This window comes from Petromyzon marinus, chromosome 2, assembly GCF_048934315.1.
Source record: "Petromyzon marinus isolate PM22_M1 ecotype Great Lakes invasive population chromosome 2, UKy_Petmar_22M1.pri1.0, whole genome shotgun sequence".
NCBI lineage: Eukaryota > Metazoa > Chordata > Hyperoartia > Petromyzontiformes > Petromyzontidae > Petromyzon > Petromyzon marinus.
This window is the reverse complement of record NC_133668.1, coordinates 22,024,377-22,042,505: the sequence shown is the minus strand read 5'-3', so window position 1 is coordinate 22,042,505 and position 18,129 is coordinate 22,024,377. Positions and strand designations below refer to the sequence as shown.

General features: G+C 41.3%; 1 protein-coding gene across 1 annotated transcript in view; it reads right to left on the bottom strand.

The window, feature by feature from the left end:
* The window catches only part of LOC116945041 (signal transducer and activator of transcription 5A-like), a 56,320-nt gene extending 40,907 nt beyond the window's left edge, over positions 1–15,413 (bottom strand). The window contains exons 1-3 of the mRNA XM_076071495.1: positions 12,405–15,413; positions 4,942–5,028; positions 2,526–2,650 (exon numbers count right to left, since the gene is read on the bottom strand). The gene's annotated coding sequence lies outside the window, so the exon portion shown is untranslated. The remainder of the gene's footprint in view (positions 1–2,525; positions 2,651–4,941; positions 5,029–12,404) is intronic.
* Between the last annotated feature and the right edge of the window lie 2,716 nt (positions 15,414–18,129).

Here is an 18,129-nt window from a genome sequence, read left to right as displayed (position 1 = left end):
GTGGTACATTTCATATAATTCATGATGTTGATTAGCGGTTCAAAAGACACGAGATTATGATGATGATGATCACTGAGAAATAGGGAATAGGTGGAAAAACTGCCCTGATCATGCTTTTTATTGACTTGGCAATATCTCGATGGTTTACGTGACAATCCAACGTCTTTGCCTGCGGGGTTGTCCAAATATTTTACAGTGGAACGCCATCCTAAGCATTATACACGGACTCATTCTTGGGTCTGATTTAATATATATTCGATAACCATGACATTTTTCAATTGCCACATTTATTGTCGTATTTTTAAACGATTGTATTTTCGTAGTGCATAATTGCACGTATTCAAAATAAACCCACAACTTAATTCGGCGTTTTCTTTGTTTTCAGTTTTCCTTTCTCGTCTTCCGCACATACATCCATTAGACAATGCAAGCAACTCGCAATGAACTGTACTCTTCAAACACACATTTGTGTGATTTACAGATTAACAATGTTCAATCGGATTGACTTCATGCAAAAAAACAGTTACGAGGCAGGCCAGGTCAGTCCTTTGTAGAAAATAAACAAAAATGTGAATGAATATAATTTTTGGAGTTTGTCCATGGGGAGTGGAAATGTTTTCAACAGGATTTCAACGAGTGAGGGGGACTCTCTTAATGATATTTGGACTCTGCAGTCCTCTAAGGCAGTAGTTCTTAACCTGGGGGTGCGAGATGCCCCTTCTGGGGGTGCAAGACATGTCCAGATATTTGAAGAGGGTAAATTATAGAAACGCAAATTAAGCACGGTCACGTAAGTACAACTACTTTGTTTCATGAAACCTCTATGTATTTATATTCTTGGTTCTTTCGGTAAAGAACACGTAGAAGGGAACCAATAAAATAATATTGTTTTATAGTTTTTATCATTTTATTGTTTTCCCTTCTACGTGACTTTACCGAAAGAAACCAAGAATATGAATCCCTGCAGTCACGAAAGCTTAAAATTTCCATGTATTTATTAACATTATGCACTTTAGAACGCTTGAGAAACCGAAGGGATGAAAGGTTGCAGTGAAGGTTAATAAGGGCCACGACTCTAAGGGACCAAGGTGAAAACCCAAGGGTAGCCACAGTGGCTTTCTGCTGTTGGCTTCATGTAGCAAGTGGTTCTGCGAGGTCCCATCAACTTGTGTGTGTGGGGGTGAGACCCGGCGATCTAGTCGAGTCTGGGGGGAAAGCGGGGAAATCACCTTTGGAGAAAGAACCAAAAAATTTCGTTGCCTTAAATAATGCGAACTTTGTTTTGTATGTGTGTGTGTGTGTTTTTTTTTTCGTGGGAATGAGCGGTCATTTGTCGAAGAAGCTGAGCGGAGAGGAGAACGTGGAGGTGATCCTGGAAATTTATCGGGGGCAGTGTGAAATTTTGTCAACAGCAATATATGAGAATCGTAACCTGTTTCACTGTAAACAACAAATTCAATGGAAAAAAATATTTTTTTCATTGTCCCTTTCATGTAAATTAATGAGAATGTACAGCTCTTTGTAAATCCACTCCTGGACGAAGGCAATATTTGTATAAACATCGATCTGTTTAACACGTAGGCTTTCTCGACCAATATCATCCATAATGGAGGTTTTTGGGTTAGATCGCGTAAATATATAAATGTGTCGTTAAAGCCCGCCACCACCCGACACAGCCAACTAGTAAGGGTTGTCACGTAAACAGAACGTGGCCAATTCGTCACTAGTACAGCAGCACACCGCTGTGTTGGAGAGCCAAGCCACAACATTTACAATCTGAGTACGACGTTTCGCCAGTAATTACAACTAGCTTCATCAGGCGACAACCAGATTTGTGGAGAAGTCTGTTTCGTTCCTTATATAGAGGCATAGATGTGGTGACCACGCTTGTGCGCCCTTGCACAATGATGGGGGGGGAGGATGACTGAGGCAATGTACATGATGCATGTGCATTATGCGCGCCCTTTGAACTTGTCCTTCCTGTCTATTGTGTTTATTAAAATAGCCTCTAACACACAAAAAAACTGTATTATGGAAAACATAGATCTAAATAACTTAGTTGTAGTTTTACTACAATGCTAAATTCGTTCGTTTGTTCCTCAATCGGCTTGTCCTGGTGAGGGTCGAGGCGGCAGCGTGTTGAGTAGTGGCGGTCCAGACCTCCCTTTCCCTGGCGACGGACTCTAGATCTACTACACTACTATACACCACAATACACCGACTCTAGCTCTTCCTGCGGAATTCCCAGGCGTTCTCAGGTCAGCCGAGCGGCATAGCTTCGGTCATTACCCAAAGCTCATGACCATAGGTGAGGGCGGGAACGTCGATCGACCTGTAAACCGACAGCTTTTGTTCGAGAACTCAGCTCACGCTTCACTACCACGGATCGGTACAGCGCCCGTAAAGACTGCGGACGCCGCACCGATCCGCCAACCGATCTCGCACTCCTACTTGTACCATCACTCGCGAAAGAGACCCCGAGGTACTTAAACTCCTCCACTAAGGACAGCTGTTCCCCCCCTCACCTGGAGAGTACTCTCCGCCGTCTTCCGGGAGTGCACCATGACCTCAGATTTGGAGGTGCTGATCCTCTTCCCAGGTGCTTCACAATCGGCATCAAACCGTTCAAGTGCATTCTGGAGATCACAGACTGACGAGGCAAAGAGGACAACGTCATCTGCAAAAAAGGAAGCGACACCATCTCCATGCACCCGTACTGGACACTCTCCATACCTCGGCTGCCCCTTGATAGCCCGTCCATGAAAATGACAAACGGGAGTGGAGGCAAGACGCACCCTTGGCGGAGTCCAACACCCACAGTGAACGACTTTAATTTAACACCAAGAATACGGACACAGCTCTCACTCTGGGAATGGGGAGGCCGGATAGCGCACACAAAGTGGCACCGGCGCATAATACTCCCGCAGCACCTCCCACGAGACATTGCGGGGACACGATCGTCTGCTTTCTCCAAGTCTACAAAGCAGAGGTAGACTGTTTGTAAAGACGCGACAGTGTTTTGTCAAATTATTTGCTGGCAGGACGCCTCCTCCACACCATATTGGCTATGAAAGGGGCTTGTCCTACGTTCATTTTGCTCGTGCACGTTATGAAAGACATACACGTCTTACCTAACATTTAGCTGTTGCATGTAGCTGCGTTTAGGGTCTCATCGTGACCATCATGGATGGATGTCTATTTAAGTTGTCGCCCCTCTCCCAAGTCCCACGATACAACAGATGACCTAATCTTATCCCTCCATCTCCTTGGCAATCTTCCTTTTGGGCATGATCTCCCCTTTTGCTGCCATTTCATCACCAGTCTCAATGATTGGGCCATCATCCTTTCCGGAGATATATAAAAAAACTCAGCTATTTTTATTACTAGGTAGGGCCCAATGAGCTACATACTGCAGCTCTTTTGCAGAAGCGACCTGGCCACAAATGATAGTTCAAACGTATAGCAGACAAATACTCTAAATACATACTAATTGTGGAGGGGAAAACCGGAGTATCCAGAGACAAATCCACACCACCTCGGGAAGATCATGCAAACTCCAAATATGCAGGCGTCAGGTGTCGGGATCGAACACCACGACCTCCTCCATACCAGGCAAGGTCATTAACATCACGCCACCGTGACGCCACGTTTTTCAGTTGTGCTGAACAAGCCCACGTGCTTTCTATTACGGTTCTTTTTGACGTTTCAAATTTGCAATTGGTTCTCAGATCCACATTACGCAACCTTTTCTATGCATACTTTTCAACTTTTGATCTATGTTTTGTCCATGTTTCCGATCCATATGCCAGAGCAAGTAATTTGCACTGATTGAAAACTTTTATTCTTAATGATTTAGTTCAGTTTTACCTCTTGATTTCATCATATTGATACACATCCATCTGCAAATAATGCTAAAGTCATAATACTCTTGAGTACTTTACACTGGTTTCCTTCCAGTAAATAAAGTTTTTAATTTGTTTTGCGAACTTGGCCTTGACTTTTGTTATTCTCATATTATGTAAGGCTGACGTTATAGCCCTTATGTTTGAGGTTCCTCAATCATTTAATATAGTTCATTGCCATTGGTTGAAATAATGACTATGACATCAGCCATGCTGACCTTAATACTATTGTCCCAATTCATATTTATGCCGTTATTTCTTCATTTAAGAAATATATATACACAGTACTGTGTATGCTAGCTCCTTGGTAAGGTGTACAGTATGTCCTTGATGATTCCTCTTGTGATTTGTACGTTGTTTCATTCTTATACAGTTGCTAGTTTTCATTTGAAGTCGTTTTTTTACATCTCAATCTGGCCTAGTGATTATATAGTTCTAAATGTAAGGTCACGTAAACATTTGTATTCAGTATTTTGTTAACTAAATGACATCCTATCTATATGCATATCATGTACATGTAATTACGCATATTCAATATATGCACACGGTATGCAAATTGTGTCCACGCATTTCTGTATGCAATGTAATAAAGACAACCCAATTTGTAAAAAAAAAAATCATAACTTAATGTCAATTATCCTGAAATTGGCCATTCTTCATTTATTACGAAACGCCTTTTCCGTGGTTGACTGCCCACAGCATGTACACGGCCCTGCGATCGTAAAGTTGATTTTGCACGCACACACACACAAACACCTGCGTGCACACAAAACAAACCCCTGTAGTTGAAACCAACAGCCCACGGGGATTTGCCCTGCGTGGAGTTGCAGAGTTACTTTTACGGTTAGCCGCGTGCGTCAGCGTGCGAGCCGACACTGCGAGAGCAGAGAGTCGCGTGGGAGGCTCAGGGCTTTTTCACGCACGAGTCACTCACACCCTCTCAGCTTCATTTACATTCACATCAGCTGTGCTCACCTGGTCTCCACTATGTGTGCGTGTGTGCGCGCGCGTGCGTGCGTGTCAAGACTCGAGTGAGTACCTGGTGCGGTGTGCAAACATCACCACTACTTTGCATTCCACTTTGCCGGGCGTGGTGGCGCATTCCTGCAAATTCAGCACCGTGGAGCTGGGGGGGGGGTCAGGGTCGGTGGATCGCACAAATGTGTACTTGCAGTCAAATTGTGGTGGCTTGTGAAAGACGGTGGAGTGATTAGGTTGTCTGAAAATGTACGAGCGTCATTCCCATGCAATCGAGTTCATGCCTTGCGTGCTAAAAAAAAAAACCGCTCATGTTTTTATTTTATTTTAGAAAATGTACCATGGAAGCCCAGTAGTGATAATGCATCATCATTAGCAACAATTGTCTGTCCACTGGTTGGATGAAGGCCTCCCCGCACTGTCACATCCCTCACGGCCATGCGATGCCACAATCTGTCTCACTCCAGCATATAAAATGATCTTACGTCTCCATTCGGCTCCACGAACTTGGGCATCTTCTTGGGCACATTGTATCATTTGGCTACCGTTCTATCAGTAGTTTTCTCCACGAGCCACAATTTCTTCACGCTTACTTTTCTTAACAGTGACCATGATGTCACCGTTTTCTTGTTCTCTTATCCAATTGACCCTCGTGTATTTCATGAGTACGTATATCGCTGCACTTTGCTGCACACATTTTGCAGAGTTTGTTCCATATTTCACGTTTGTGTCTGCGATTACTGATCCACACGTAATAGCTGGCAGCATACACTGGTTGAAAAAAGTAACATTTGTATTTAAAAAAATGTGTATATATAGCAAATGACATTTTCTAAAAGCCACTCCATCTCTTATCTAGCTCACCTCTTTATTCCATCAATGTAATTCCGATCCAACGTGCAATAATTTCTCCGAGTATACATACTCTCCTTTGTTTTCGAGTTATGCCTCTACAAATGTTATATTATATAGCAAATGTGTTGTCCGTGACTTTTTTTATTTGTTCAACTATATCTCGAGCCTGGCAAGCTCTTACTCGGGTATGAACAACACCATCTGTTGACATCAAAACTGTTCACAAAACAGGAGTCACTACATTTTTTTATTTAAACCTTTCGTGACTGCAGGGATTGATATTCTTGGTTCTTTCTGTAAAGTCACCACGTAGAAGGGAAACAATAAAATAATAAAAATATAAAACAATAAAATTCTCACGACGTTTCGACTGCAACACAAGCAATCATCATCAGGTGTGAAAATCTCTCTCCGTGGTGCTAACGTTAAAAATAGCCGCCACTTTTTTCTAATTTTCTTGTTGTGGTTTTCACACCTGATGACGATTGCTTGTGTTGCAGTCGTAACGTCGTGATAATTTTATTGTATTATATTTTTCTTATTTTATTGTTTCCCTTCTACGTGACTTTACCGACAGAACCAAGAATAGGAGTCACTACGTTTAAAAAAAATACACGAAATAGCTGCAAAGTAACAATTCCAGACATGTAGAATGCATTAATAAAGGCGGGGACATACATGGAGAAGTTAGTATCAACAGTCAACTTAACAATCAATGTAAATTAGTTATATACAAATATTACATACCAGTGAATTGTGCTACTTATGCTGATTATAACCACCTTCAACGTGTGATTTTACAAATTTCTCAGGTCAATGACATGGTATGCAACAAAAAAGGCAAAATATTCCGAAATGTCACCTCCCTTTCAACTATGAAAACCATCAAGAAAGTAAATATTGTGGTTACTTTCCCTGTTCGTAATAATAATAATAACAACTAGACATGGTTTGCACAAAAACATGTGCAAAGTAATCAGGGACATTATATTAATTTTATATATATAAAAAGATACAAGATTGAAGGGAGATTTTACAACAACAAAATCTGGAGGGTGCACGTATTTAAATGAAGAAAAAGTTCTCGACACTTAGTCGGACGCAGTACAGGTGTGGAAAAGAGGGCCATAGAGCGTAAGGAGACAGAGATAGAAAGAGACAAAAGAGAGATGCAGTGACACAGAGACACGCAGCGAGATGATACTACTGTGCAGATAGTCCCCGACTTACGATTTATTTCGATCGTACGATGGCGATAGCGATAAAATTGTTAAATATTTGAAATTTCGCGCGGCAGGCAAACGCAGCAGCGTACGAGGCTACGATCCTGTACGTTGGGACGCTGCCGGGATGTACGCATCTCCCGCCTTTCCATTAAATTGCAGTTCATATAGGTAGGCTAAGAATTTACCTTGTTTTTATTTTTTACTTTACATTTGACCGTGCAATACAGTATTGTAATTAATAAATACATAAAGTATATAGTTTTCCAGTACGGTACTGTAAATTGCTCTGTTCTTTAAGACTCCTGGGTAGGCTAGGGCCATCTTCGACTCACGATATTTTTTACTTACGATGGGGGTTGTCGTAACGCATCTCCATCGTAAGTAGAGGACTACCCTGTAGTAGGTATATAGACAAAGAGATACAGCAAGTCAAACACTGACCACTCTCCTGCCATTCTGCTCTCCCTAACTTATGAATTCGGGGTCCTACACAGTTTTGGACTTCAAACTCCATACGTATCGCTGTTTTCACTGGTGGTGGTCAACATACCACATTCTGATGGTAAGGGCAGACTGCACAATATGATATTATCAATGCTGACGTTTCACAAAGTGGTACTCATTTTATTTATCCGAGAGTAATGATGGGATGAGTCGATTATTTAAACCGTGACGTGCTGAGCACTCTGTTAGAAATATGTCTTTTTAAAATCTGGATATAGCAGTGTGAATATCAGGAGAACACAATCAAATCATAACAATATTCCTCGATGGTGAGAGCAGCAAAAGGGGTGTTTGGAGCTCGATGGGAAATTGTAAGAGCCGGTGGTGGTTATAAACAAACATTGGGTCAGCTTTGCAGTTTCTCAATCATGTGTTTGACTGAAATGTATTCAGCGTTGGCATGTATTGATTTCCCTTCACGTGTACGCAGGACAGAGGTGGTTTTTCAAGTTCCATGTAAATATCCCAAGCCATTTCTTCGCCCGTTTGTGTGTATGCCGATCGTAGCTCATACCCTCAAAATAACAAGGACCGCAACTGACCTAAGATACATATCTGTAACCATTAAGAAAGCGTTGACGTCACAGCTCACTACGTAGAACCCCAAAAGTGACTGCGAAACGCACAAGTAGCAATGGCTCCCGCTGTTATATTGTCTGCAAGGATGATGATGTTTGGATGAGGGGCATGCCCAAGGGCCATCATAGCAAAGAAATTACAGCTTCTGAAACAATATTCTGCAATGAATCATGGGAGACTTAGAAGTGCGTGGGTGTCTCGTTTGGTGATTGTTCAGAGAAACCGTTCAGCTCCGCTTCCTATAATTGTGATTCATGGGAAGTAGCACATGACCCCTGGCCTCTCTATACATGGTCTAAATTTCATGCTATCTTGATGTGCGTGTGCGTGGTGTGTGCACTGCCAGTGCACTGCCAGTGCACACACACACACGTGTGCATCACATTTTTTTTCAACTCTCTTTGACAAAAAGATGCTTACATTTCGGGGAAACGCCACGACGCTCCCTGTGGCTGTCTTGAACCCGTCTCGTTTTTTTGTTTGTTTGTTAAACCGATCGCACGTGAAATTATTCGGACACGTGGCTTGCGCAGTTTGTAATGGCCAATGAACATGCCGTGTTATTTTGTTCCGCGAAGTGCAGTTTGTCAGTTGAAACGGCGTTCACATCGAAGTGGAAGCTGCGTCGTCGGGTAGCGCGTTTCTTCCTGAAATTTGTGTTAACCTCCAACACAAGAAATGCTGATAACGCAGCTTCAGCTGGGGGAGGGGGAAGTCGGGGATGGTCTCATTTATGCAGAACTCAGGAGGGGTTAGCTCTCACGTATATTAATGGCCCTAAGCCAGTGTTGGAAATTCCACATTCCTATGATCGGGGGGGGCGACTTCATCTATAGGACTAACCGCCGCTGAAATATCACAAAGTGATGCTCATTGTATTGGACCTTGATGGGGGGGAAAAAGTGCAAGGCTGATCCTCAGCTGTGATTTCGAACTCTCCACCTTCCCATTGTGAGCTGAGTGCTGTGCCACAGCGATCCTCAGTCAAGGCATCGTGATCGCTGAAGAGAAACAAAGCTGTGCTCGGATCAGGACGCGTCAATGGCGGTGCCAACAACAGCTGGTGAGAAGGACAAACGAAGGAAAGCCACGGGACTGACATGATGCACGCACGAGGACAACGGGAGAGATGGAGTAATGACATCAGGGCACGTGGGGAGCAGCGAGAAGGATCACCGGCAGTGTAGGATCTGGGAGTTTTTGTTGCATCACGTGGGACGGACGTTATGCGGCAGAAAAGGCGTGAAAGGTGACGATGAATTGCGGTTTGCGGGCGATCCTGAATCCCTAGGTAGTACCTCTCCATGGATTCGGCGAAGTATGACCGCTGCAAAACAAACTCCTCCACAGTTCACGAGGACGGAATCGGCGCAGCGAGAATGGAGAGAGAGAGAGAGAGAAAAACAACGGAAGTGATGCGAGGCTTAATGGGAACCTCAACTGATTTTGCAGGATCACGGGAGGAGAGTTCCAAATTTTTTTAAAGTCAATTATAGGTAATTATCATTCATTCCGTGTCAATGCTCACATCTCTTTTCCCCTCCTTAAGTTTTACAAACCCTTCTTCTCCATTCCTTTAGTATATATTTGTTTTTAACAGGATTGGTTTATTGAGGTGTATTGGAAAGAGACAAATAACGCAGAGTGCATTGCAATCAAATTTTTTCGTGCAGCACAAAAAAAAACAACAACAGTGGAACAATATAATGCGGTAAAATGCGGAAAAAAGTATCTCACGAAAATATCAGCTACAGACCGTCACCAGAGACTTTTGTACTTTGATGGCTCCTACGAGTACCTGGGCATAGCAGGTGGGTGGAAGCGGTGAGCAGATGCCACGGTGGTGAAATGTGAACTACCTCGCCTGGTATACAGGAGGTTGTGGGCTCGATCCCGACCCTAACGCCTGTTGTATCTTTGTAGTTTGCATGTTCTCCCCGCGGTCGCGTGGATTTTGCGCTGGGCCCTCTGGTTTTTTTCCCCTCCACATTTAGAAACAAGCGTTTAGATTATTTGGCTGCTATAAATTTCCACATGATGAGCCACTTCGCTGCGCTATCGTTTGTGTCCAGATCGTTTCTGAAAACACAGATATATAGCTCAGTGGGCCTTACCTGGTAAAAAAAAAAATGTGTTAACTAAAGTGACTGCGGGGTGTAATAGGCGTGGTGGGAAATTTGGAATGAAAATTGAGGAAGGGTGGTCTTTTTTAGCGTTTAAAAACAGCTGCTTGCTCTTGGTGGGGGTAATTGCTGCAGGTGGGGAATTTTGCTTTTCGTAGCTGGACTCCTAGATAACGTGGTGGTCACACACTTGTTACTGAGTCAGTTCGTATGGTTAAGATGATTGAAATCCCCCAGCCACCTGGCAAATGTTGGAACTTTGCCAATGCCCCAGTCCTCGTGTTAAGTGGGCTTTAAAGACCCCCCAATGACATGCATTACTTTCCTATAGTAACCCACTTGTGTGCCCTTTTCACAAGCAAAAAAAAAGTTTGTCAAATGTATTTATCTACCATGATTCATTTGGGATTGAATGACTTATGAGCTCTCAGTGGGTCTGTACATAATAAACACATTTAGAGCAAAGAGATAAGCATTATGTTTGATTGTCAGGGTTTCCAGCACAAAACACCCTTTTTTTATCGAGACATACACCTTGTCTGGCCAATTTTATGAATTGTCCCCGAAATCCCCCGTTTGACACTGCAGTCAAATTCGGAAGTTGACGTCACTTAATAGTAAAGCTCTTTACTCTGCAGTTATAATCAGTTATTTTTTTTTACACTCGTTGTCAAACATGTACCGTGCATCGTACACGCATGTTACGATTCTCAAGCACAAATGCACAGGTTACTCGCCATGGACAAGATCACACACAGCTGATTGTTCCCGTTTGTCTGAAGGACACCTCCTCAGTTGTCCATATAAACGAGGCTACCGGATAGTCAAGTGGCAGATGTTGCGACATCCAAAAGAAAGCAAAAGCCTTGCTTGTTGTTTAGAGAGGGGTTAGAACGAGACTGCAAGGTAGCCACCAAGCCTCAGGCCTCAAACCAGTCACCAGTAGTCAACTATTGCTTGGCTTTGCCAGGTCAATATGATAACTGTCTCATTCAACAGACTAGACAACTGCAATACTGTAATTCATTTAGAAGCAAGCAGCGAGATCTGTACACAGAACGACGATTCATATATGTTCATAATCGAGACATTCAACAAATTCATTGAGGTTTGCACCATTAACCCAGTACGCATTGGCTCATTCTACGAAATGGAATTATATTGTCATGCTTTTCACGTTATTCTTATGGCAAATGCAATGTTTGGTAATACCCCAGAGCATGCATATTGAGCAAATTCATTTACCTCCACAATTATGCAGCTTGCCTTCAAGTAAATAACTTCAGAATAATGTAAGTAACGTTCGCGCTTCAACAAAAAAACACGAGCCATTATCCACTCAACACATTCATTTAAATGTTTCATTTGTGTTGTCTGCTTGAATTTAGAAGCGCGTAACTTGGCAACACGTCACTTGCGCTTTTTGCAATAATATCTTCTAGGACGCAAAGCATGAATTCACACTTTTACCTTTGTTCAGGGAAATGGAGCTGAAGCTCCAGAAACTGACTTTATTCATGGAATTGGAGGCAAAGGTATATTGAGCGTTATCTATCACTTAATCTGGGACGTTATCTTGCTCTTACAAATAATGCACAATTGCTTATTTCATCAAACGTTTCCAGGTAATTACTTGGAGGTGACATAGTAATTTCTTCCTGAAACATGGTTTATTATAAAAAAAAACGAAGTGAAAGTCTTTCCACTCGTGCGCATTCCACTCTGTGATTCACCTTTTTCCAGACATCTCGGCGTATAACGACTGGGAGGGGGTGGCTGACTCACGCCGTTTATGTAAAGGACTGTAAATAGAACCGTGGCTTGCAGACCTCGGTCTCCAGATACTGCACGCTTCTATGAAAAACGAAACGATTGTTTCCTTTTATTGCTTCCGTCCCGAGATTTAAGCGAATTACAAACAACAAGCCGCGTTAGACCGCTAACAGGCAGGGTCAGCGCTAGGGGAGCAACAGCCGCAGCGTTGCATTTCAACGAAGGGATTCTCAAGCCCACAGCTCTGAGAGGCTACCGACACGGAGAGCATAGAACACACAATAAGCCCACTTTGAACGAATGATCCAAAATCCAGCGCATCCCTACAGCAGGCGTTCAACGGATTATATCCGGCGGGGGAAGCATACACAGTGAGTGGGGAACCTGGATCCTTCATTTATCAGATTGGGGCAGACGGCTGTGGCTGTTGGGGGTTAGTGCAGAGGTGATGTGACTATCTGAACCTTTGTAGTCCTCTGTGTCTTTTTCTGCTATTGGGTTCTTGCTTTCGTTTCTCGTGCTCGGTAAGTTCTTCCATCAGGTGTCTGTGGGTAAGGAAGCGTGACATGGTGTAATTAGTGCTCGTACGAATCCAACTGTGTTCACTTTGTTCACTGCTGCCATGGGAAACCTCGAGCCCAGTGGTTCCCAACCTGAGGTCCGCAGGTCACTGGTGTTCCACAAGGACACTGGAAGTTGTCCGTAGAATTGTTGGAGATGTTACAATTAAAATAAGTTTCATTTTATTTAAAGTAGGTTTGACAGTGGTCCATGATTCCAGAAGAATTGTGAACCACTGCTCTCGTCCATGAAATCTGAAAGGAAGGAGACATTACGTTTGATATTCAATATGAAGTAAAGTTTTAAGTTTATCATGCACAGTAGCATTTGCATAGCTAATGTTAAATTGGTATTTCAGCAGCTGGAATATTAGATAGCTTGCTAAAGAGCAGAGAAATATAACGAATATAAAAACGCTATCTTAAACGTTTAAGTAAAATGTTTTAGGTGTAATGTTTTATATTTTCTCATTTAATCATATCTACTTTAATCATTTTAGAAGTTGTATATATAAAAAAAGCGTAATGTATTTGTATTATGACGATTTTTGATTGAATAAAACTGGCATGACATTGTATTTGTTTTTTAAAATATATAAAAAAATAATTTGAAGCAATAGAATGATAACATGCACATATCTGAACTATATTTAAATAAGTACACTACCTAAATCTATAAGCAAGAAATATTAATTATTGGTGAAGTTCACGCGTGTAATTAAATGTCTTGATTGCTATAATTAATGTCATTAATAGTTATAATATATTCTTAAAATTATTTCTTCAAGCGGAATCTGATCAATTAAAGTTAAATTTAAGGTAAGGTACTATATAAAATGATTTAAACAACTGTAAAAAAAACACGTAACATTACACAATTTCAAACAATCTATTAAAATATACACGGACATATTGGTGTATCAACTAAAGCTTAACAATCGCCAAATATAATCCACGGCTACAGAATAACAGCAGACAATTAGGCAGCAACAATTGAACATAAATGTGCCCCATATGTCAGTCTTGTTGGTATGCATGTATGTTGAACTTCTTTCCTGGCCAACCGTGCAAATCGTAGATGCAACGACAACGCAGGTCACCTCACAACAATTCAGCTGGAAAGTATCATGAAGATAGAGAAACTTATGTTCTTAGCTCTTTCGGTAAAGTCACGTTGAGGGCAAACAATAAAATAATAAAATATATATAAAACAATAAACAAAAATTCTCACGTGATGATGACCGTTTGTGTTATGGTCGAAACGTCGTGATAATTATTGTTTTATATATATTTTATTATTTTATTGTTTCCCTTCAACGTGACTTTACCGAAAGAGCTAAGAATATGAATTACTGCAGTCACGAAAGCTTTAAATCAAAATCTAGAGAAACTTGTCATCTCCGTGTGCTCTCACCTGGCCAAATAAAGCAGAAACGGTGACCTGAGCTAAGTTTTCATCTCACTTCACTCGTCTGCTTTGGCAGGCACATCAACGTACGTTGAAGATTAACAAAATATATATATTTAGAATATTGGCTATTCCCATCTCCCAGGAAAAAAAAGAGGTATCAGTGAGTTAAATAAAAAAAACATTTAATTAAGAGAAAAAGATTTATCATAAAGAATACCTCCTCGGTGTTTAATTATTTATTTAGGAAGTGCATTTGCAACTTTAACCAAACGGCAACTTCATTACTTGCAGAATGCGGAGTCCTCAGACTGCTGGTAGGCTTGGTTAGGGCAGACAGTCTTCAACGATGTGCATCATCATCATCATCTGTCTAAAAGCACCTCCTTATTTTTTTTTAAATCACCAATCATTAACTATTCACTACTTGGAATAGGACTCCTCCATGTTATTACCATCGCCCACAGTTCCACGGTGCCACAATCCATCTGACTCCTGCACGTGCTTAATCTCATCGCCTGACCCCTGTGGTTTGTATTTCCTTGGGTGTGCTCGTGTTTCTGTATTGTTTGTTGTTGTAACTTGCTGACCCACCCCTACTGGGCGACTGTGAAAAAAAGATCTTCATAGCTCATCAGATTCCAATGAGCTCCCTCCTTTGGCTGTCATTTATTGCCAGTCTCGTCCATTAGTTATCATCCCTTCTGGTGATGTCCCCTGCCCAATCCCACTTACTTTTCTTAATATGTTCCTAATGTGCATTTGATCAATGCATTCCACTTTCAGTATCTATGTGTGATAGCCAGCATGCATCACTCTGTGCTTATTTGGGTACCTTTGATATTGCTTCTTGTTGTTTATGTTTCTGATCCTTGTATTATAGCAGGAAATATTAACTAATTGTAATCTTTCTTGATTTGAAGCTTTCGTGACTGCAGGAATCCATACTCTTTGGTTATTTCGGTAAAATCACGTAGGTAGAAAATATAACAAAATAAATCACGACGTTTTGATAGTCTGCAGACGATGGCTTGTGTTGCCATTGAAACGTCGCGATTTATTTTGTTTTATTTCTACCTACGTGACTTTACCGAAAGAACCAAAGAGTATGTAATTGTTCTTCTTTGGGGTTGTTGAAATGTTGCTTTTCATGTTCAAATTACGTTTTATTAAAGCACTTTCATCCTGCTCTCGTTTGCCTCTTTAATCTACCATGTTCATCTCTGCATGTCTTCAGTAATTGCACGAGCATATATGCATTGTCGCATGACACAGTTATGTCTCGAACAATATTTTTTGCTTTCTTGAGGACTCTGGACGTGTACGAATATTAGTTTTGCTTATATTTCTCAAGTTTAGTTCTCCAAACATTCCTGTAGTTCGTAATGCTTGTTCGTGATGGTGACGATGTCATCGGTGAATCTGAGATGGTGAGTACATTCACCATTGATTTTATGCCTTTATTTTTCCAATCCAATTTTCATAAAATCGTTTTTCGTGCTTTGCTGTGAAAAGCCTTTGGTGACTGTATTTGCTTGCCCGATTACTCTTCTGACGTTGCATTATGTTACTTGCATACACGATGTCTGTAGCTATTTCATTTTATGCATTGGTTATTTGCGTAAGACTGCACAATTCACAAGAAGATCTCAACACCACCTGAAGAAGACCGCTTGTGTTGCGCTCGAAACGTCGTGAGTTTTTTTTTGCTTTTAATTTAGATCTTTGTTTTCTACCTATGTGACTTTACCGAAAGAAACCAAGAATACAAGATCTCAACAGATTCATGAATAATGCTGTCTCAAAAGGAAAATACTATATTTAATAGGTCAAGTTTCAGGCAATTGCCCTTCCTCATTTGTGACACGGATGATCCCGTTCAGCCAGTTTCCTAGCGATTTAACCAGGAAGATCCATCCATGGTCCGTGAGCACAGCAGCAAAGACAAAACAGAGACACAAACGTCAACACTGCAGAGAACGTGGACGCGGTCCATAAAGAGTGTTGCATAAATTTCGATTTCAAGCTTTCATGACTGCAGGGATTAATATTCTTGGTTCTTTCGGGAAAGCCACGTAGAAGGGAAACAATAAAAAAAAACACCGTAATTAAATTCTCACGACGCTTAGGACGCTGTCTTTCCGACAGCTCTGTTCTTCACCTGAGGACGGCTGCTTGCAATGTGGCCGAAACGTCGTGAGAATTGTATTATGTTTTATTATTTATTATTTCATTATTTCCCTTCTACGTGACTTTACCGGAAGAACCAAGAATACAATTCTAGATTTGAAGCTTTTGTGACTGCAAGGATCCATACTCTTTGGTTCTATTCGGTACAGTCACGTAGGTAAAAAAAAAATAAAACAACAAAAATCACGACGTTTCGGCCACAACACGAGTGGCCGAAACGTCGTGATTTTTGTTGTTTTATTTTTTTACCTACGTTACTTTACCGAATAGAACCAAAGAGCAAGAAAATGTAGCATAACGAACAAACGACCAAATAAAATACGAGTACAAGAGGCACCAGAAAAGGTTAGGTACACGTGCAAGTAAGTTCCATGTAAAAACAAAAATGTTGAATTCACCGTACGCAGCCAACCGCGTCTACTTGGAAGTGGCGGGAGAAGGACAACAAACTGATGCAGGTCGTTGCATTTGAAAAAGAGACCTACGATTAAGTGTGGCTACCCTGGATAAATAAGTCAATCAAATTAAAATATGTTTTACGTGCTATGAAGAAGGTCTATTTCCCGAAAGGTTTCCCATTGTATATTTTAAATTTAAGTGTAGTGTTAATGACAAGTGTGTTGCGTTTTTCCGTTTGAGAAATGGTTTTGATCAAGCCGCCACTGCTTTGCAACAAACCGGTTTCCCACGTGGTCCGCCACCCGACCTGCACCACCCGCCACCACCTTGCTATGGCAATGAGTTTGTAAAGTATTCCAACGAGTCCAAAGCCTTTTCATAGTATGCACAATCTAGGCATAGTGGAGTTTGATATTAACTTGTCTTTTTCAAAAATCTGTTTGATATTATGATGTGGTTAATGGTAAAGCAATTTTTTTTAACCAACTTGCTCTTGTGGGTGTTTGGCCTATGATCTATGATCTTTGTGAACAGTTCATATACATGTGTAAGTGTATGTATTCTACCATACATATACTTACACATACATCGCATGAACAGAAAACACTTCACTAATATTACTTATCCGCGCTGTTTGAACTTATATGGCCGTATATATATTAGTAGAGATATAGTGTTGTGCCCATGAACAAATTACCCAGAATTCCTCAAAAGCTAAGCAGATTTAAGCCTGGATAGTGCTTCGTTCGATGACTACCACGCATACCAGGTGTGGTGATGTGTGGCGAAAAGCAGAAGGCAGTGATACAAAAATAATTGCTGTGCTAGACTTCTATGCCTCCCCATCGATGTTCCCCAACTTCACCAACCCGCACCGATCAAGAGTGGTGATGTACGGTCCAATGACACCCGTGACCCGCACGGCATTGAGAGGCTTTCGTCCAGCAGTGGATTGGCCAAGGTCTGCACATATACATGGCACTGTTATTTTATTACTGCAAAGCGGTGTTGATGATGACGGTTCGAGACACATCGTTGGCAGCACAGTCCTTTGAATTATATTTTGAATGTGTATCTCGTTGGTCGTGTATCAGCACTTTGTAAACATTTGATTGGTTTGGCTGTTTTAAGTAGGAGCGAAGGAACGTTTCACAACTGCACGTTCAGTAGCGCCACCAACTTACGGGAGTCACGCCATGTAAATTATACTTCCAGAAACTTCCCGCAGGTGAGTCATTTTACAAGAACCCTCTGTGGGTTTCCCACAAAACAACTCGCTAAACGAATGTCACTCTCAGGAAGTAAAGAACAAATATAAAAAAACCCAGCCTGTGGACTTTTATCTACATAATATGTGAGGCTGGCAGGTATACTTTTGACGTAAAGTTTTTGAACCTTCATTATCCAGATTGTAGCCATGGTGATTTATGTAGTAGATGTATTTTGTTTATGCTACAGATAATTATTTCTTTGGAACTGTTATTCATATGTATGTGAAGCATGTTTGTCTGGGTATAATGAAAATAAAGGCACTTTAAATTTGCATTTAAGTATTTTTTTCAATAAAAGATGTGTAGTTATATTATTATTTTATGGTATACAGTGCATCCGTTTTATTCATTTGTGTATTC